Raw genomic sequence first — 18,056 nt, forward strand, 5'->3', positions numbered from 1 at the left:
ATATTAAAGTTCCGAATATATGAATGTGATTTCATTTTACATACATACATATCATCACGTCTATATCCCTTGCGGGGTAGACAGAGCCATCAGTCTTGAAAAGACTGAACGGCCACGTTCAGCTATTTGGCTTAATGATAGAATTGAGATTCAAATAGTGATAGGTTGCTAACCCAACGCCTAAAAATGAATCCCAAGTTTGTAAGCCTATCCCTTAGTCGCCTTTTACGACATCCATGGGAAAGAGATGGAGTGGTCCTATTCTTTTTTGTATTGATGCCGGGAACCACACGGCACTGCCGGGAACCAACCACGGGATTTCATTTTATTTGTTCTTTATCGTTTAAATCTGAAAATTAAATGTAAGGAAACAGTTCAAACACCTTGCTGCACAAGGAATCATGCAGCTGAAAGTGTGCGTTGGGGAGGGCAGTCGATGTGCGGTGATCCGAACTGCAAACGTCATTAAAAAGAGATTGCGGGTACTTGCTCAAACCATAGAGCAAAGAATTATACGCACAGATTGTGTGAAAGCAATAAAATGAATCTGTGTTAGCTAAAGTAGTGTTAATATTAAATATAAAACAGCTTATTTCCAATTCTATACCAGTGCATTCAATTAATTCAAAATAAAACTGTTATTTTTGAAGTTGAATTAGAGGTACCTTAAGTATCTTTCTTAAGTTTGATTTTTCTTCTTCCTCGTAGCTTTTAGTCCCGTATGCATGCTGACCACTCTAGAGCTCATGGTTTGCTTTTGACCATGGACCCTGGACATGTTTTTAGACAAAGGGATTCCCATCTGACCTCCGCAACCTTTGCAGGTAAACCTAACCCGTATTAGATCGCTCATGGTTGCACATCCAGTTTCCTGAATGTGCAGGTTTCCTAAGGTTTTTTTCTAACAAATTAATGTACATCTGCGCATCATGCATTTTAGTAAGTTTTATGTTACTCATATTTATTCTTATAATGGAAGATTACATAATATTATATTTTGTGTCTGTACCATTTTCAATAGACAAATCATTGTAAAATGCTAATAAAGAATATACTTATATGTGAATATACATATGCTTCACTATCGGATTTTAAGAAAGTTGCAAGGCACTCTTATACCACATGTAGACAAAGATACAGTGAACTCTAACGATATCTTTTCAAATATTTTGATCGAATCGTGCTTGGAACAGGAACACGATAAGGCGCATTTGGCCGGGCGAGATAACGGATCGGACGGCCGGCCCCGATACGGGAATGCGGCCGTCTCGGAAACGGACGGGTTTTCGTTTCCTTTTACCGTAATTTGTCCCTGGATGGGAAAATGAAGAAAATCCTTTCGGACTACGATTTATTATTTACTAGCCTGAATGAGAAATATTAAAGAACGTTTTGTTTTGATGTTTTATTTCAAGTAATGAACTAAAAGTTTGGTCGTATGCGAGGTTTAAGAAGGACAATCTGCATTGGTTTTAGTTATATTAGTTTATTCAGGGCAATAAAATAGAGATATCCATTAAATTATGATTATGGTGATGTCATTTACAAACTTTAACAAAAGTTATGGCACAAACCTTTTTGTAGTTAGAAAAGTTATAACTGCAATGACTCTTTTTTGACTTCTTAGATACCATCAGCGAATTTTATCCCTAATTTTAGTCTCAGACGTTAACTTTAGCCATTTTCTAAGGTTCAACCTAAAGTTATTGCATAGGTCCAAGAAGCGAGATACTTTAGATTAAAGTAGACAGAATGACCAAAGTTTAAATGACACAAAATAATTATGAACACGTGATTCACACTTAGACGATTTTATTTTATCTGTTCTTTATCGTTAGAAAAAAAAATAGAATTCCCCTGCTTTATGTAATGAGTAAATAACAGGAACTGACGGGTTAGTTAATCCTTTGTTAGCGTTGATAAAACAAGTCAGGAAAGCAAGTAATTCGTTAAGCTCGGCTGTCCGCAGATAACGCAGGCAGGTAGACAGAACCTTGATAGCTAGTAGAGTACAACAACATTGCCGACATCTCATTGCATTCCATCTCTTGATACCGGTAAATAAATATACAAAGAAAGCAGAAAGCGTGGTTCGGAGCGTTCGAAAAAAGGAATACCTTTACGTTTTGTGATCAATCGGAGAAGTTTTGATGACCTTGCATAAATATTGATGAATGTGATGATGAATAAATAAAGTTGCCGTCCTGGAGTTTGTTAAGGAGATACCTTAAGGTATATTTGATATTATAGATACCATGATTCTATATTTGGTAAATCAGATTGTTAAGTTGACTCGTTTATAACTAAACTGACTAACTATGGTGGTATCCTAAAAATGTATAACATAAAAGTATTATACATTTGGTACATGGCCGCGATATTCGAACCTGTGCTCTTTGAACTGGGCATGAATTTTTAGTCTCCCTCACCCTATATCATAAAAATGAAGGAAAATATATTATGCAGAGATTTTCAATATTTCATCGGGTGTTGACCTTATACAATGTCAATAGTTTCAGATCTTTTTTAGATAGTTTTAAAGGGTGTACCGAAATAAGCTAACCCCGTCAGCGCCGACCCTTTGGGTCGCCGCGCGCCGCCGCGCCCAAGTCATAAAACGTTACAGTCTCCAAACACGCGAGTGGTAACTGAAATATAAGTACAGTCACTGGCATGTGTCGTATACCTATTTAAAAATAAAACTAAATGCAAGTTTTCCAAAATGTCTTACGCTGTTCAGTTATCGGTCGATTTGGAGGATTTGAAACACGATTTCATTCTATTCATTACTTTAAAATGAGAATGACAAAAATGCCTTACTGGGCAAGTGACAAAGGAAATTAGTATTTATAATTTGCGCAGTAAAATAAATTATAGCAAGTAATCTCATTGGTTTCGATTTTGGTATTAAAATTAATAAAACTTCACTCCATCTCTTTCCCATGGATGTCGTAAAAGGCGACTATACTAGTATATAGGCTTATAAACTTGAGATTCTTCTTTTAGGCGATGGGCTGGCAACCTGTCACTTTTAGAATCTCAATTCTATCATTAAGCTGAACGTGGCCTTTCAGTATTTCAAAACTGCTGGATCTTTCTACCCCGTAAGGGAGATTAAAAGAAACGCGTATGTGAGTCATCTTAAATGGAAGAGTCACGACTCCAGCTTTTTTAAGGTAACTTAACATGAAGGACTGTTTTGTAAAATTATAATAATGTCGAGTGAAAAAACGAGTAGAGAAATGTTGTCTATGCCTACCGCACCGCCGCTAAAAGAGCTAATTTTATGTATGTAGTCTTGTAGGTCGACCAAGGCAATTTTCGACTGGAAATTTTCATGAATACTATTGACGTCAACCAATGTTGTTAAACCATACGTTTTGACGATTATTAAGCGATATATAGTATCCTATAATAATGAATAAAAATTTTGAATTTTGAATTTTAATTTTGAATTTTGATAGTGAGTGTACTCGCGAAGGTCGCGTCACAGTCGCCGGCGAGCTGTTAGTTCCTGCCGCTAACTACATTACACGCCTAGTTAACTGCGACTTTAACTGTATTCACATTATTACCTAGTGAAGGTGGTCTGAAAGAAATGTTAGTAATTATGTTTTTGATAAAGCACTTATGTGAATATTAATATTTTTGTAACAAACAAAGTTTTTAAAAAACCTATCGGAATAAGTAACAATAACCTTTAATGTTTGACCTAATGAATGTTTTCAGATTGGAGTTATGAAACTAAACTTTGATAATGTAATATTGTTAATAATTATAAAAACATAAGAAAGATCGCAAATGCTGACTTCAAGGCATGAGTTATTTTAACTTAAGACCAGCGTTTATACGAATGAAACAGGCGATATTGAAGCATATTAATTGAGCTATTTCAAATTTCACTACGTATTCACAAACTCAAAATTATAAATTTATGTACCCATTATTATGCAAATATATAATTTGTAATTTTGCTCAAAAACAGAGATTCATGATGTTATATCATCATAAGTTACTACAGATTACGTATGTACTATAAATACACGTATAGGCTCTGTCTAGTCCATGACGGATAAGGACGTGTCAGTATGTCTTTGTATGAGATATGGTAGGCATTGGGCGGCGTAGGCTTAGGGCGGGCGGCGAGAGCTATAGCCTTCAGTCTGGCTCCGAACGCAGGCCGCTCCGCGCGCCGCTGCGAAGCTTTTTCTAAGCTTACGTTAAGTTTCAAGGTTTTACGGGTTGTTTTAAGAACTTTCGACTAGTTAAATAATTGTATGGCTAAGAAGAAAAATTCTACTGCTGTTTTGTGATATCACGGTGAGTTTTTAAGAAGATTTATATACTTTATGTTTATTTTAGATTGTTTTATATCTCAATATTGTTGAAAATGAGTGACGAAGATACGAATATTTGCCCCTGTATTTAGCGATTTTTCCAACTTATTTCTTTATACAAGATAATTGAAAGTGAACTTGGCAGAATATGAAGTTATTTATTGGGTTTCTGTTTGCAATATAATAATCACCACCTGCTCGGTTATCAGACGATTTTAATGAGGTTACAGGAAGACGAATGATATAAGTCAACTCATTTCAACAACAAGAAAGGTTAGGTAAGAGCTGTGAACTCATTGATGTAAGACATGATGACAAGCGATGATTCGGCTCGACCGCCACCAAAGGGAAGATCTTCCGTCAGGCTAGGTGTTATGCCTGGGGAACCGCGGCTCCGACGATGTTGTGTCGGAGGTTGTGTATATAGCTCCAATCCGTGAAATCTTTGCTTGCGCGATTTAGGTTTTTCGCTGTTTATGACTGATAGCGTCCCGTGATTCTATTTTTAATCTTTGTGACTAGTGGCGTATAGATTTCGCCACAACATTGTGAACTTTTCATGACAAATTTCTTTTTTTTTTCACTATGAACAACCCTAATCTTTATTGGCGGTACCCGATCACGCTATGCAAGTAATCTTCATAAATATTCCACCCAATCTGGAGTTTACTTTTCCGATTACAAAACATTCCTAACTGCGATAAAACATAACCTACGTTTTATTCGCATAAATCTCTGATAACACCTAAAACAAAGTTACAAAAACACGCTCGTAGCCCTTGACTTATTGCCTCAAGGGCCATATTTCTGTGTCCCGCCGGCGCGGGTAATATTGTGCGTTAAAAGTTAGTCTGTTATGGGACAACTTTCCCCATCGCAATGTGTCTGTCACATCAGGGCTGTCCGAATTACCTTTTTTGAGTGTATGTAGATGTGTTATTGTTTCATTGTTGAAAACAGGGATGATATGCCAGCCGGATTGGCGCATGAAGTGGTTGGTTGTTTTACTGATGTTACATACATAAATATTATAACGTCTAAATCCATTGCGGGGTAGACAGAGCCAACAGTATTGAAAAGACCAGGCTACGCTTAGCCGTGTGGCTCTATAATGGAACTGAGATTCAAATAGTGACAGGTTGCTAGCAGCCTAAAAGAATCCCAAGTTTATTAGATTTATCCCTTAGTCGCCTTTTATGATGTTCTCTATAAAATTTTGTTTTAGGTTTAACAAACATTCATCGAAAACAAATTATGATTTATTGAAGACACAATGTTTATATTTTGCCTTTTTTTTCTTGCCAAATTATCACTTTGAAAATTACAAATCGTCTTTAAAAGTCGGTAATACTTTCGCAACTCACATACTTTCTCTTCCTTCCGAAATTTTAGTATCGAGTCATATCGAGAGTTAGTATCGATTTGGTACTTGACTAAAAGTATTAAAATCATTATTGTAATTAAGAAATCAATAGAACTTCACACTCCCACTTGTTATTTATATTGATATTTTCTAGATAGGTTACACCTAGTTCACCTTTATAATTAAGTAGATACTTCAAGGTTCGTCACACGTATCAACCCTAAGGTTTCTCGTCAGAACAACCTTTACCAACCTCTTTAATTACTCCGGGCGGAGATGAGCGCAGGCAGGTGACACTTGGTTTTGGTAATTTAAGAAAAATAGGACACCCCCCGCTCACTTACACCCTCGAACGTCCATAACATTGCAACCTTTGAGAAAACAGAAGATTCTTATTATCTTGTAAGACAAAATGGTTAAGAAATAATGTGTCTTGCGTTGCTGGAACAGTGTCGCGTTATATGTACATATGATCATATCTTTATCCAATACGGGAAGACGAAGCCAGCAATCCTATTTTGGGAAACTTTTGTATACTCATTATTTGGTTATATGTTGTAAAATCCTTTAAGTAAATAAAGAATTTTATGTTTTGTTATGTTAATCTCGAAAAGACTAAGAAGCTTCGTTTAGCTGTATAATCATGAAAAAATGAAAAGGTAATTTTTTTTTATGTTGGAGATTTCGGTAATTATTTCGGTGAAGCTATGGCATTCACTGGTATTTTTTTCATACATACACTAGCGACTTGCCCCGGCTTCGCATGAGTAGCATTTATGGATATAAACCGTTCGCAGAAAAAACTCTTTCCAGCATTTTAAACAGGAACCAAATCCGTCCACAATCTTCTGAGATTAACAGATGCATACAGACGCAGATAATATAGGGGGACCTTATAATATGTTTTGATACAAATATCGCATCTTTATCACTTACAGGGTAGACAGGGTTATCAGTCTTGAAAATAATTAAAAAGCCACGTTCCTTTGAGCTCCTAATATACAAGATTGGTTTGCTTCGTAATATACCTTTGTTTTGACTTAATTTAATAAGATGCTTGTCTTACAAAGACGTCTGACCAACTCATCATGTCTTAGAAGATACAAATTCAAATGATCATGCGACAGCTCCTTTCCTTCACGTCGGCATGTTGTTTGTGAAACTTTATTTGAACACCCTTTGTCGCTTGTTTGAAAGAACAAAGATTTTAATTATTACTTCTCGTAGCATTAATCTTCCAGCTCCATGCGCTTTCATTGTTTTCGTAAAAAAAAGAAGGGGAATTTCTGTATAGACAATCCAGAATTACTTTTTTGCAATTTTTATCATTGCCAAAAAGCTGAGTTTTATTTATTTACTTTTTTTTGCCTGATTTTACTATAATTTGGTCAATAGTTAGTAAATTTCCACAAAAGTATGCTAATGTATTTTTTTTACTACATACAAACATATGGTCACGTCTATATCCCTTGCGGGGTAGACAGAGCCAACAGACTTGAAAATACTGAATGGCCACGTTCAGCTATTTGGCTTAATGATAGAATTGAGATTCAAATAGTGACAGGTTGCTAGCCTATCGCCTAAAAAAAGAATCCCAAGTTTGTAAGCCTATCCCTTAGTTGCCTTTTACGACATCGACATAGAGATAGAGTGGTCCTATTCTTTTTTGTATTGGTGCCGGGAACCACACGGCATTTTTTTACTACTATTTTAATATTTTTTGGCTATAGTTGCAGTTGCAACCTCACCATTCTGGAGAGGAAGTGTAACCATGATCCAATACGTGTGAAGTTCCCCAGCAAAGATTGCAGAGGTCAGATGGAAATCGCTTCGTGTAAAAACCTGTCTCACCCAATCCAGGATCCATAGTCAAAGGTCAAACCTGGGCTCCTTTCTATAGTGGTAAAGATGTAATCGATGACTAAAGCCAGGAGGAAGAAGAATTAGATGTAAATTATCTGCGTATTAGTCGGACTTCTTAAAGTCCAAGTCCTCGGCTCGTTCGACGTCGCCGCATGTTCATAACTCACGCTGCAGATTTATTTCGCGAGCCTTCCCGCGCACGTTCTGAATAAAAAACAAATTATGCAAATTCCCGACCACGCCACCGCCGACCTCTCCTAAATCATTGTTGTGCCTCTTACCATAAGTAGTTCCTCACGTTGAACATACTGAATGGATAATATACATACATACATACATATGGTCACGTCTATATCCCTTGCGGGTAGAAAGAGCCAACAGTCTTGAAAATACTGAATGGCCACGTTCAGCTATTTGACTTGATGATAGAATTGAGATTCAAATAGTGGCAGGTTGCTAGCCCATCGCCTAAAAAAAGAATCTCAAGTTTGTAAGCCTATTCCTTAGTGGTCCTTTTCTTTTTTGTATTGGTGCCGGGAACCACACGGCACATGGATAATATTTAAACTAATATTTAAATGTAATAAAATATCTAATGGAATATTGGTTTTATTCGACTACTGTTATTAATGACTTTCAAACTTGAATGCAATTTTTGACTGATGTTTCTCTGTTTTTAAGAGTATATCCTGGAACAAACGGTAAATAAGAATGGAGTTAGATTGAATACAAGTGCCAAAAGAGGTAATCGAGATTGATAGTTTGAACTTAAAGTACTAGTATACTGACTTACTTAAAGTATATATAAAGTAGCTTGGTGTACATACTGTTGGGTTTGTTTAAGTTTTACTGTGACGTGTTTATTCGTATGTGCGTAAAATCTTATTAACCAATTAAAAATATAATCCTATCTCTTGTATACAAAATGTGCATCCAACACTCAAGAAGATTAAAATTTCCCATTAGTAAAACAAAAATAGAAACTATCGCATATTAATAAGTATATTTTAGTATTTGCAATAAATATTGAATACTCGACCCGCGCGGCCCGGAGTGCACTCAGGCCAATGCGTTTACCTCCATACGATTAATGAGTTTGTACTCGATTCTAAATATTAAATATCGACGATTCGAGCGATTATTTGTTGCGAGTGCCTTGCTAATATTTCACGGATATTAGCATTACTTTCCTATTGGATTTTGTAAAATGAATGTTTTCAGAATGTTAGGTACTATCTAGGTTAAGAGGACTGCTTTGGTCATAAGAGAGAAATATAAACTAAGTTATTGGTATTGGTATATACTTCCTAACGTTATAGTGAAGATGTTGATTTCAGATTAGATATTTTAATACCTGATAACCTGAAATATTGGTAGATCTGCATTCTCTTGATATATCTCTTGATATAAAATACTCACAGTATTTTTTATATTTATCTATAAATCTCAATTTATATACCGAGGCTTTATTCAGATAAAACCTCTCCAATCTTGATTCGGCACGAAGGAAACAAACACTATGTTCCCCCTTCCCCATTATTCAAGGCTATGTTCGTGACCTAACTTTTAACTAAATTAAAAAGCAAGGTCTGCATAAACTATGCGGCGTGGGTAGGAAAGTGAAACGCTTTAAACCAGCCACCTCGCTACACAACTAGGGCACTCTTTACCAGTTTTCAGGAGCGGAATTAAAAATGGTGTAAGTAACTAGCGATTAAAAAAAACCTTCTGCCATATTGTAAAAGTAAATAAAAGGGAATTGAAACGGCTTATAATTTTGAAGATTGCTCTTTTAGATGGAAGAGTAACCTGTTACTACAGCAAAATGTAGCCTCTAAATATTCAATTGGTTATGGCTATCCCTTAAGGATATACGGGCAATTATTTATGAGGGGACTCCCCCGTCCGAATTTGACCGCACTTCGTGAGTTATTTAGTTTTTCACGGCACAACCATCGTTTAAACTGCCGTGACCTTTTGAAAGAACCATCTAGTCAAGTTTGGATCACTATTGTGAAAGTACTAATTCCCTTAGCTGCCCCTTACTGTGATTACTATCAATCTTCCGACAACTATGGCGCAGAAGTGCATTTTCATTTGAGCCAAGCATCACACTTTATTATGGCATTTTTAGTTCGCTATCGCTGTAGCCTTGTTCCACGCGTTACTATGAGAATCCATTAGTGGTCGCGCGCGCTTGCATCAAGAATGGCACGTCCCATCGACGACTCTTATGTTTTACTGAACTGGTACTTGTATTTCAATGGAAAGTAAACTAAATATGGATTTAAATAAAGGTTAAAAATTAATAAAATCGAAGACGTACTAGCAAAAGTTCTGGTCAAGAGTACCCGAAACCGACGAGCTTGCATGAAGAGAGTTATGAATGTGGATGAAGCGAAAGAAGTGTACAGGGATCGTGGCAAGTGGGAAGATGTGGTCTCTGCCTACCCCTCCGGGAAAGAGGCTCGATTTATGTATGTATGTAAAAAATTTAATAAGATTAAAACAAAACCAGCTGTAGCCCGCGAATTGATCCGACTTAAACTTTAACTTTTTATGTGAAGTGAATGTATAAATAAATATATTTGATTTGATTAATATCATTCCAATACCTAAGCTATATCAAACGTTTCATGAATCCGTTCAGCAGTTTTTGCGTGAAAGAGTAACAGACGCACGTCCTTACAAACTTTTTTGTAAAGGTGACGACGCAAGCGGGACTAATGCGAGAAGAGCGACATAACTCCTTTTATATTCTTTCGAAGTTTTTCACTCGTCAATTCGTGGCAGCTGTTGATTTACGAAGGACGTGTGACCTTCGGCATGGGACGAATAAAAACAATGTTTGAAAAGCAAATCTGAATAGTGTTTCAAGAATCTTACTTTCATAAAATCACGGTACATATTTCCTCTTGCCACTATTCCTGCATAGTGCTTTCGCCTTATCCGCGTTCATAACTATTTCAACATTTCTTTCTCATGAATATTTCTTAAAAGAATGTACTCTTCAGCACTATACACAGGTCAGATCTAAGATGACATTGAGTCGTTGGAAATATAGTTTAATTTTTTTAACATTATCATTCTTTTGTCGCATTCGCTTTCTGTTGTTACTTTGCTGACGGAGCTGCGGGAAGCAGTTACTAATAAAAATAATAAAATTAATAATTTATAATAATATATCCGGTGTCCGAACTTCTCCAGCAATAGCCCAGTTTAAATCCATCCAAACGTCAAGTCCATAACCCATCATCCTTTTCCTTATTTTGTAATAGCTCCACCTCCTGCCAAGACCTGTTCATGGACATATCGTCTATTGATATGCCCGGGAACGGGTTTTGGCAGGAGAACAACATAACATTAACTTCTCCAAAGGTCCTCTACGTGTTGGATTTATATCCCCAAGCCTCTCAAAAATCCGGGGTGTATAGACCCGTGAAATTCAAGAGGAGAAACATAATAATATATAAATATTAAAAACAGCACAAGAGCTGAATAATAGTATAGAAATATCTAGTACATAATATACTTGAATCTCAATTCTATCATTAAGTCAATCAACAGCTGAACATCGCCTACCGGTCTTTCGAGACTGTTGGCTCTGTCTAACCAGAAGGGGATGTAGACGAGATTTTATGTGTGTAAATATCTAGACAGAACGAAGACAAAATAAAACGTTTATAGAAATCTTTGCATCGCATTCCTCATTACAATAACATATGAATGTGTTCTAACTTATACGATAGCTCACTGGCTGTTTCCAACTGATGTTCCATTCCCCCGTTACCCCCTCCTCCCCTCCACTCCCCCCCTCTCAGTACAATCGTCTCGAGCTTTGGCAGAATTCATTTAATTAACCTTGAAACTTAATAATGTACTTCACTGACTTCCCTAACAATGAAAACGACTCGTAAATTTGAAATGCTTTAAGTTTTATACCTTATTTGTCTAGTTCTGGGATAGATGAAGTAATTTGATATTTGTAAGAGAAAATAAGCCTAAAGGATTCAACTAGGTTTCAATTAATCAAAATAATTAAATTTTCATTAAATATTTATCTCTTCATTTGTGTTTATAATTTTTTTTAACATTAATTTATTCATAAATAAGTGCCGTGTGGTTCCGGGCACCGATACAAAAAAGAATAGGACCACTCCATCTCTTTCCCATGGATGTCGTAAAAGGCGACTAAGGGATAGGCTTACAAACTTGGGATTCTTTTTTAGGCGATGGACTAGCAACCTGTCACTATTTGAATCTCAATTCTATCATTAAGCCAAATAGCTGAACGTGGCCATTCAGTCTTTTCAAGACTGTTGGCTCTGTCTACCTCGCAAGGGATATAGACGTGACCATATGTATGTATGTTAATTTATTCATTAGATTAATAAGAAGAAAAAAAAGAACCGGGGCAAGACTTGAACATTATTGATCTAACGGTTTAGCTTTGAAATCGTACAAACCATGACAGTACAACAGATATGGATCAAAAAGATCAAAAAGACTTTCGCAATTCAGCACACTACTAAGTTTGAATGGAATAAAATATACATACTTATTTCAAAGTATTTTTTCATGTAGCCATATCACCCTCTCTTTAGCCATTACTCAGTTTACGAGCTAAGACGCGTGCATGAGCTGCATAAAGAGGAAATGTTAAGGCATTTACCCTCCACTCGGAGTGGGACTGACAGTTTGTATGCAAATATTCATACTCCTTGCGACCTTGACGTATCATTTCCTGGATACTTATTCCTAGGGAGATAAAGTTTATTGTCGCATGTAAAAGGCCATAGTAGGCACGTGCAGGTAAATTGATAAAGGGCCAAGTGAGGCGATGGTTATCAAAGGGTTTAACGGTAGTTCGAGCCCAGGTAATGTCAAAGGGCGAAGGTAATATCAAAAGGGATTTTCTATTGATTAGGGCCCATGTTTCTGCTTTATGTGTAAGATGGTATATGTGTGTAACGCTCGGCATACTATAAGGTTCGGCATATTATTGTTTAAACTCAGATTTTATTTGGATTGTGAAAACCTTACTGAACTGACTTTATAAAGGAAAAGGTTTTTTTATTAGATTGATAATTGACTTGTCGTTGTGATTTTCTTGCGTTCTTAATGTAGATTACGATCGCATCAAACGTGTAATCTGTGACTAACAATAATAACATTTGGTTTACAATATCGTTTTGGCGTAAATCACGTTAATGCCGGCGTAGAAAGCATACAAAGCCTTAACTGTAAACAAACCTTATTTTTTTAATAACAAATATTTAAAGTTTGTTCCTTAAATATTTGTTATTAAAAAAATAAGGTTTGTTTACAGTTAAGGCTTTGTGTTACATCACATTAAACCTTTTACAGGCTGCTCCACAATGAGCGCAAGATTTATGTTACTTTGAAACAGTTTTAATCATAAAGTTGCGGAATAGTTCTCCTTGTTCGCGTTATAATAAATGTGACGTCATTATGAAGTTTTTGGTTTTTGAAGTTCTTTCTGGTCTTATATACCTCTCTGGAAAGAAGCCTGGGGTTTGCTTTTGACCATGATACTGTATTGGGTGATTCAGGTTTTCTTTTTATTTTCTCTTCATCATAGCTCATTTTTAATAGTATTGATGGATAAGTTTTACTTTAAAAAGGATATCGCCTAATGCTATGAAAATGGTAAAGTATCAAATGCCAAAGGAACCCAAGTCGCATTGCTATTTTTTGATGCAGTAGTCTTAAATGCTTTTGATTTTTTTTAATAAAATGGAAGAATTACATTGCATAACCTCATTTTTAATAATATACATACTGTCTACATACTACATGACGGCCTCTGTGGCTCAGCGGTAGTACGCTTGTCTGTGACACCGGAGGTCCCGGGTTCGAATCCCGGTCACGGCATGATGAGAAAAGAACTTTTTCTGATTGTCCTGGGTCTTGGATGTTTATCTATATAAGTATTTATTATAAAATATAGTATCGTTGAGTTAGTATCTCGTAACACAAGTTTCGAACTTACTTCGAGGCTAACTCAATCAGTGTAATTTGTCCCATATATATTTATATTTATTTATTTATATTTATTGTCTAGTACTATGGTAAAACAACCCCTGACCAACAACTTGAACTAATCCAGTCCATACAAACCTATGGTTCTTGTTAATATAAGACGCTGGACCAAATACACTCCCCTGCGCGCCAGGTAAATGATACTCGGCGGGCAGTCGTTACGCCTAACTGGGGGCTTTTAATTAAAATGTGTAATGAGGGACGTGTCCCTGCCGCCCCCTCTTCACCCCCTCCTCTAATTGTCAGGTTGATAAACAGGGAATGATATAAATCTTTCCCTATATGATGGTCAGTTTATTTTGTGTACAATGTTAGATTTACAGTTTTATGTTTCTGAGATAGTTATAAATATATTTTTCATTTATTGTTAATTCTTATTAACAAGGATATTAAATATTTTAATTACTTATTCGCTTAAGTATTAAATAAAACAAAAATCTCTATTTACGATTTTTTTCGTGTAGCGGATAACATCACTGTTGTGTCTCTTACAACAAATAACAATTTAATTAATATGTACTAGCTTTCGCCCGTCACCTCACCTGCATTAAACGTCAATGCATATGTTTCCCACTCCATGGGAACTACTAAAAAACATGAAAATTATTAATTTAACTGTGAAAAAGTAACTAAGGTACAAACATACTTTCTTTTACATTTTTATTACTAGTTGCGTTTGAGATGGTATTTCAATATTCTGAATGGGCCACGTGTCCAATACACTCAATGCCCGCTCCCTGCCTGAAGGGTAAGATTTACGAGTTGACTACCTGTTGGTCATTCTCCTGGTGTTTTATTTGATTGTATTCTGTTAGTAAAACTACACAATAATGGCAAGGGTCTCTAAAATAATATATACACATACAAATTTCATATCTTTGCCCTTACAGTGCATATAGACCCAATAGTTACAGGATTCAAAGTTTACCTGAAAGGGTTATTAATAATACTAATATACATATATACTAACTAGCTTTTGCCCGCGGCTTCGCCCGCGCAAATGTATTTTAGATTATAAGGATACGACATAAAATTTCATATTCAAGATGATTTTCATACAAACTTTCACCCCCCAATTTGACTATTTTGGGGGTCGTTTTTTGAAAAAAAAAATAGCCTATGTTTGAACGCGGGTTTTAAACTATATACATACCAAACTTCATCAAAATCAGTTCAGCGGTTCAGGCGTGAAAGCGGAACGATGATTTTCATACAAACTTTCACCCCCCCATTTGAATATTTTGGGAGTCGATTTTTGAAAAAAAAGTAGCCTATGTTTGAACGCGGGTTTTAAACTATATTCATACCAAATTTCATCAAAATCGGTTCAGCGGTTCAGGCGTGAAATCGGAACGATGATTTTCATACAAACTTTTAACCCCCAATTTGAATATTTTGGGGGTCGATTTTTGAAAAAAAAAGTAGCCCATGTTTGAACGCGAGTCTTAAATTATATACATACCAAATTTCATTAAAATCGGTTCAGCGGTTCAGGCGTGAAAGCGGAACGATGATTTTCATACAAACTTTCACCCCCCATTTGACAACTTTGGGGGTCGAATTTTGAAAAAGACGTAACCTATGTTTGATGGCGGATTTTAAACTATATACATACCAAACTTCATCAAAATCAGTTCAGCGGTTCAGGCGTGAAAGCGGAACGATGATTTTCATACAAACTTTCACCCCCCATTTGACAACTTTGGGGGTCGAATTTTGAAAAAAAACGTAACCTATGTTTGATGGCGGATTTTAAACTATATACATACCAAACTTCATCAAAATCAGTTCAGCGGTTCAGGCGTGAAAGCGGAACGATGATTTTCATACAAACTTTCACCCCCCCATTTGACTATTTTGTGGGTCGATTTTTGAAAAAAAAGGTAGCCTATGTTTGAACGCGGGTTTTAAACTATATACATACCCAATTTCATCAAAATCGGTTCAGCGGTTCCGGCGTGTAAGCGGAACGATGATTTTCATACAAACTTTCACCCCCCCCATTCGACTACTTTGGGGGTCGATTTTTGAAAAAAAAATAGCCTATTTTGAACGCGGGTCTTAAACTATATACATACCAAATTTCATCAAAATCGGTTCAGCGGGTCAGGAGTGAAAGCGGAACGATGATTTTCATACAAACTTTTACCCCCCATTTGACTACATTGGGGGTAGATTTTTGAAAAAAAAAAATAGCCTTTGTTTGAACGCGGCTCTTAAACTATATACATTCCAAATTTCATCAAAATCGGTTCAGCGGTTCAGGCGTGAAAGCGGAACGATGATTTTCATACAAACTTTCACCCCCCCATTTGAATATTTTGGGGGTCGATTTTTGAAAAAAAAAGTAGCCTATGTTTGAACGCGGGTTTTAAACTATATTCATACCAAATTTCATCAAAATCGGTTCAGCGGTTCAGGCGTGAAAGCGGAACGATGATTTTCATACAAACTTTTAACCCCCAATTTGAATATTTTGGGGGTCGATTTTTGAAAAAAAAAGTAGCCCATGTTTGAACGCGAGTCTTAAATTATATACATACTAAATTTCATTAAAATCGGTTCAGCGGTTCAGGCGTGAAAGCGGAACGATGATTTTCATACAAACTTTCACCCCCCATTTGACAACTTTGGGGGTCGAATTTTGAAAAAAAACGTAGCCTATGTTTGAACGCGGGTTTTAGACTATATACATACCAAACTTCATCAAAATCGGTTCAGCGGTTCAGGCGTGAAAGCGGAACGATGATTTTCATACAAACTTTCACCCTCCCATTTGACAATTTTGGGGGTCGTTTTTTGAAAAAAAAATAGCCTATGTTTGAACGCGGGTCTTAAACTATATACATACCAAATTTCATCAAAATCGGTTCAGCGGGTCAGGCGTGAAAGCGGAACGATGATTTTCATACAAACTTTCACCCCCCATTTGACAATTTTGGGGGTCGTTTTTTGAAAAAAAAAATAGCCTATGTTTGATGGCGGATTTTAAACTATATACATACCAAACTTCATCAAAATCAGTTCAGCGGTTCAGGCGTGAAAGCGGAACAGACAGACAGACAGACAGACAGACAGACAGACTTTCGCATTTATAATATTAGTACGGAAGTACGGATATAATCACGTCTTAATCGACAACTATTGAGAGACTGATACCAACTAGGGTTGTTACGGATGCAAAAATTTAGACATCCGCGGATGCAGATGCGGATGCGGATTATTGGAAGTTCACATCCGCGGATGCGGATTTTGGGATTTTAATTTAAAAAGATAATTATTTGAATTTTAAATGCATAAATAACTGAAAATCAATTTATACTTAACTTTTAATTTATTTAAAAATATTTCTAGAACAAAATTACAGAAGTTTTTAGTTTTATTTAAGACACAAAACAATTTTAAGCTTCAAGTTTCATAAAAAAAATCTTTGTTTAATAATTAAACTTAAAAATTGGTGAATTATATTTAATGAATAGCAATATTGCAGCCTTCTCAGCTTCCAACCTGTTTCTTAGTGGATTATATATTAACCCAGCTCCACTAAATAGCTGTTCGCTGGGAACACTGGCTGGTGGAGGTGATAAATATCTGCATGCTAATTTGGAGAGAATTTTAAATTCACAATGGTTAACTTTCCACCAATTAAGTGGATTTTCATCTAAATCCAGTCTTTTTTTGCTACGATACATAACTAATTCTTTGCGGAGAAGAGCATCGGGGCTACTGTTGCCCGGTTCTCCTTCACCTTCATCTTCGCTCGATGAATCTAGCATCATAGCAAGATCGCTTTTTAAGCAAGTCTTCTTACCCGTACTGGACGTTCCTGGTTCGGAATTCAGAGAATCTCCCATTCTCATTCTCTTTGTTTTTTCTGCCGGCGACATAGGGGAATCGGTGACGACAGGGTCATTTTTTTGACAATAAGAAAAAACACAACAAACAAGACCTGTAGGATCTTGTTACCGTCAGTTACCGAATGAAGTTAGCAAGCAAGCAATTACCAAAACAAACGCGAGCACGTGCCTCTCTAGCTCCGCCCACTTTCTTTACATGTCGTTACTTGTTGATGACGTTGATGTGAGTAACTCCGCATTGATTGATGCAGATGTGAATACGGATGCAGATGTCTGAATTAATGCGAATATTCCGCATTTGCGGATGCGGATGCTAATATTCGTAACACCCCTGATACCAACAGTCCTGAAAAGACTAAAAGGCCACGTTCAGCTTTGTACGATAGCATAATGACGGAATTAAGATTCAACAACAGTGACAGATTGCTAGCCCATCGCCTTAAAGAAGAATCAAAAAGAACTTTCTTCTTCTTATCGCATCGATGGCTTTTAAATATTCCACCTATAATATTCTGCTATTTTACAGCCTTTCGATTCCAATAACCTTAAAAACTATTTGAAGTTTGTTGAACG

General features: G+C 36.3%; 1 protein-coding gene across 1 annotated transcript in view; it reads left to right on the forward strand.

The window, feature by feature from the left end:
* LOC106130252 (uncharacterized) overlaps window positions 1-18,056 on the forward strand; it is a 167,671-nt gene that overhangs the window by 97,940 nt on the left and 51,675 nt on the right. The window lies entirely within an intron of this gene.

The sequence above is a fragment of the Amyelois transitella genome, chromosome 9, assembly GCF_032362555.1.
Source record: "Amyelois transitella isolate CPQ chromosome 9, ilAmyTran1.1, whole genome shotgun sequence".
NCBI classification, from domain to species: domain Eukaryota; kingdom Metazoa; phylum Arthropoda; class Insecta; order Lepidoptera; family Pyralidae; genus Amyelois; species Amyelois transitella.